Source organism: Spea bombifrons, chromosome 4, assembly GCF_027358695.1.
Source record: "Spea bombifrons isolate aSpeBom1 chromosome 4, aSpeBom1.2.pri, whole genome shotgun sequence".
Lineage (NCBI taxonomy): Eukaryota > Metazoa > Chordata > Amphibia > Anura > Pelobatidae > Spea > Spea bombifrons.
This window is the reverse complement of record NC_071090.1, coordinates 7,596,439-7,601,830: the sequence shown is the minus strand read 5'-3', so window position 1 is coordinate 7,601,830 and position 5,392 is coordinate 7,596,439.

Sequence of the window (5,392 nt, the reverse complement as noted above, 5' to 3'; positions counted from 1 at the left end):
GTGGACTACTCTTCCAATGATGCTCAGTCAGCATTATGGTGGACACCTGGCTGGCTTAGAATCATGGGAATTTTTGTTCACAGCTAGCATCTGCAGTTTTACTGTTGCTGCACTTCCCATGAGGCTCAGCCAGCATCATGGAAGTGGTATGTCTGGCTGAGCCTCATGGGAATTCAATTCAATGTGTTGGTTATTTTTAATATGCATGACTGAGCTGACAAAAAGGAAGCGTGTTTTAAGTGGTGATGCAAGCGCGACATTGTAAAGTGCAATTGCTTGTATTGAGTTCTGCGAGATTAAAAAAATCTCCCTCTTTCACATTTTGAAATGTTGGTAGGTATGCATCTGGTCCTACAGCCCCCATGTCCTAATAGGGCCATCTTTGAAGCCGGCTAATTCAATTTACCCCCTCAAACCATATATTTTTGAAAACTAGACACCCCAAGGTTTTTCAAATGCTAGTATTTTAACCCTTTCCAAGCATGAGATTCTATCACCAGCCATTGCCAAAGTTTGTGGTAGAAGCTTTTTTGTGTTTTTTTTTCACACAAATTGTACTTCAGGTATAACTTTATAGCTCCAGGTATACATCACTATCAAACAACACCCCAATATGTGTTTAGCAACATATCTCGAGTACAGTGATACCCCCCATGCATGGGTTTGTCTGGTGTTTGGGGGCTAAAAGCCCACATTTGGGAATTGCGCCCCCCCCATTTTGGTCAGTCTTTGCCTATGCCCTATCTTTGAACCCGGCCACTCCAATTTACCCCCTCAAACCATTCATTTTTTTTTTAAATTAGACCCCCTTCGATATTTGAAATGCTTTTACTTTAATTCTTTCCAAAGAAAGAAAGAAAGCTGGGCTACATTGACTTGCATGGTTGAATGCAGTACCTGTATTCAACCTGCAAGTGGAGCCAGAATTCTCAAGAGGGTCTGGAGACCCTCTAGAAAAGTTTTCCAACTTTGTTATTTTTTAAAGGACCCGCAGTGGTGGTTGCACGTCCTGGAGTGACCATTGAAGTCTCCTAAACCCTAAACGGGAGTCTTACAGTGTATGGCGGATTTTGACACCCCGGGGAGGGGCCAGACATGGCCCCTGATGCAGGCAAGTCATTGGTCGCTACCTGACCGTTTGTGTCTGACGTGCCTGGGCCGTCATTGGGCGTTAAGGGGTTAAATTTCCTTTTACATACAACCCATATATGGACCTAAATAAGTATGCATAATCAGATTACAATCAGATTCTCATTATATCCCTTATTAGGTGTGACTTTTGTCCAGGTTTAAAACAGTTGGCTAGTCTGGCTTTCTAGATGGGCATCCAAACCGAGCTGCAGACTTACAGAGCTTACCTGTTAGTGGTTGACTGGTCTGCTTCTGTATAATTATAACTAATTCCCAAACCCATAGAAATAAGCACTTTGTGTAGCTTTGTCTACTTTCAGCTGAAAGTGTAAATTAACAAAAATAGAATAATCAAAATTTTATAAGGCAACCATTAGGTCCATATAGGTTGTACGCTGGGAGATTCATGGTGCAATTGGTAAACATCTCAACCAATAGGATTGCAGGTAAGTATTTGAAACATACTCACTCTATCATTTTCTTGCTTCCTTGGTGGTGACAAGTGCTCTCATCAAAACTCAGACCTTTACAAGTATCAATTTAGGAAACTCTTCTGGTATTTATGAGAATTGTAGTATTTTTTGTTATATTAAGTCGCAATTCAGTGTGGAACGTGTTGTTGTTCTAGAAATATCCACTAGGTGGACCTACAATCACATAAAACTATTTCCTGTGTACCAGTATAATAACGGCAAAAGGGGTCCCCCTACGACAACTCATTGTAAATGATGAAGTATAAAACTCATATGCACACTTATTTAAGGGGAGAAGAGAGACTTATTTAAGCAGGACTTATTATAAAGTCTTTGTAGCAAATCATTTACCATATGTACTGAATTTTATAGTGTACATGTAAATAATGGAACAATAATACACAGTTTGTTGTGCTGCAACAGCACAGGCCTGTATTGATTTTACTGCTCCCTGATTTGGTCAGGGGAGATCAGACGATTTCCTCAACTTGCCCATGATCCCCCCTGCACCCACAAATGCAGACTCCAAAATATAGGACCCTTCAGGGAGGATGGAATGTAGACCAAGGGCAGATTCAGACCACCATGTCAGGGGGGGGGGCACAAACACACCCATAAACTCACATTAACACACCCAGAAATTCACACAGAAAGAGGCACTCACACTAACACATGCAGACATAGACACTCACACTAACATACACACCTAGACATATCCAGTGCTAGGCCTCCGCAGACTGCACAGCTCCTTTTAATGCATTCAGGATGCTGATTGCAGAGGGGGGTGGGGGGCACTGCTCTACGTTGGGCCTAGAGCAGTGTCCAATGAAAATACGGCACTGCTCACACTAACATACCCTAATATATACAAACATATGTGTGCACTAACATACCCACACACTAACACACCCTAATATACCCAGACACACACTTAATAACTAACCTACACACACACTTACACAAACATACCCAGACACAAACACACTAACACACACACACACACAGTAGCATGCCCAGACACAGGGGATTTAAATATGGACTGCATATGGCTTTTCTGAATCTAAGACAAGACTAAGAACAGATTAAGGTCTTATTTTATGCTTCTGAACAGGGCGGGATAGGGGATGACGAGGCAGCCCCGGCACTTTAAGGCCAGTGGCCCCCTAATAACATAGGTTTTGGCTGATACAATTAATACTTTTCTGAAATGTCCTGGGTGGCACAAAGAAAATATTCATGGATATAACAATTTTTAGATCCTTTGGAATAAAAAAAGATTGATTGTCAATTGTATGCCAAAGTGTTTTTGTTTCAAGGGACACTCCGGCCATCATATGAACTATAATGCATATTATATTACTATGAATATTCTAATATAAATAGTTGTCTTTCCTATTCTTTGCTTTCATCAACAACAAAACCTTAGAGATCACCTCTCTTTTCTTTAATGAGTCCTCATATAATGCGTTGGCATCGTGCCAGTTTTCTTGACCAACTAATATCCTTCCTCAATTTTTAAAAGAAGACATATATCTGTAAATTAACAAAAGATGACAAAGTCACCTTGAAAGCACGCGCGGTAATTGAGAACAAAATTGCTACAGTCTAAATCATCTCTCCATGTCGGTGCTGTATGACTTTCGATCATCAAAAGGAATCCTTTCCTGTGTCTCATATGTGAAGCTTAATATCTCCCCATTTAATTGAACTTTTGGAGTATGGAGCTCTAGTGAAGAGGGAATGACAAATGCTGGAATATGATGATCACACAATACTACCTCACATAGCGTCTAAATGTTCACGGACGCTTCTTTCTGATATTCAGCCGAATGAACCGGGAGAACTGTGGTCTTTTTTAAGGAAACTGGAGGAAGGAGAGCTTGAAATAAATGTATCCCTGTAGGTTGTCCAAACCCCCCCCCCCCCATGGATGGACAATGGAATTATTAAAAATGCCCTTTTTTTCGATTGTTGAGTTCAGAAAATTTCCGAGGGGTGGCAAGTGTCGTACCCCCAATGCCTATAGGCTATAGCATGTGAATTGTATCTGCCGATGTACCAGCTGGAGGACCAGCAGGCTTCAGAGATTATATGAAATTCTTGGTGCCCATAATCAAGGGGCAGGTGCCCATAATCTTAGCATTCAATCTTAGGGCTTTTGCTCCAATCTCAGGGTCTCAGAGCAAAGGGGGAAAATATCACAACCAGACAGTCATTCATACTATCCACTGATATGGATGATATCCAAGACTCCCAACTACTGCTTTTGTATGTCATAGTCGATATCATTGTTTTACTTAATGAGGGTAAATTTAAACAATGGCACGTCAAGATTTCCATGAGAATGGGTACTTGAACTTGAATTGCTTGTGTCTTCCCGGGTCCTGAGTCACACCACCAGTTGGTTAACTAACCTCTATGGGTTGACTTTTTAATTGTTCAAAATGGTCAGTTAATTAGGTACTGTTCAACCCTTCTGTATTCTTTTACGAATACTTTTCTTGCTTAACATTCCCATTTCCGTTCCCAACCATCATTCAGGTCAATTTTCATTTTTTTTTGTAATGTTCTGCTGAAATTAATTGCCAGAAAGCAACCTAGGATACGGTCTGGTTTGATACCCTGCCAAGGACCCGTTGGAATCTTAATGCAGGTCAACAAAGCGCAATGCTGAGACAAAGTCCTATCTGATGGTTTCCACCGCAACTGCTCCACTTGAAGCACGTTGCTTTCCTCTTCTAAAGTTCACTTATGGGACAAAGAGGGGAATGATCACGGAAACCAAGATGAACGCACTCTGAATTAACCTCTGTGGACAAGAGTTTAAGAGTATTTCCCTAAATTTTACTGTTTTCTTTTCCAATAGTTGATGCAAGAATGAAAATCTATTTTTTTTAAAGAATTTTCTTTACCTACATCCTACGTTTCTTTGCGTCTAAAGATAACCAAAACTCCAAGAGTGCTAAGAATGAAAAAAAGCTCAAGGTAACATTATGTAGCTAGTGACAAACAAAAATGTACCAACCATCAGCCCTATCGATAGAGGTTTAGTAATTGGAAGATAAGTAAGACATGGGCTTTATTTCTCACAAAACAAAGGCTAAGGTACACCAAGCACACCATGACTACTATTATATTCTAATCACATATTTCAATCATCTTATTAAAGCAAATTAGACATATTTTCATAGTCAAAAGACGGCATTCATCCAGTCTCTGGTAAACAAAACCATTCCGTGTTTCAAGTCTTGATAATTATTCTTAAGTCTTCAGAATTCATTCATGCTCAAACACTCTCCTATAATAAGGGGCTGTTAAAAATCGCTGTCATCGCCCCTTATATCAAAGTATGGAATGCCTCAGGGGCACTGCTCATTTTCAATACAAAGTATACATTCCTCTGGGCTTAAATAAAATGTACATAGGGTAAACATATCATCTCCATCATCTCCCTACCTACCTAGGTATTTATATATACCATTGTATCTGTCTACCTACTTATCTACGTATCCATATATTTTACCTTTTTATTGATTTAACCCTTACTCGTAAGTACATGTTTTACCCGCACAAAGAGTACTCTGCTTTAAGTAAGTCAATATAAAATATGCCCTTGAATAAATTATTTTGGGCCACAGTGTTTGTTTCCTAAGGATAAGTAAAAAAAAAAAAAATGCTTTTAAAATGTATGATTTTTTAAAAATAATTATTCAACAGACTCAATATTTCAACATACAGGCAGTTGGATTACAAATGGTGTAGCTTTACTTGGTATTCAAACAATTAAT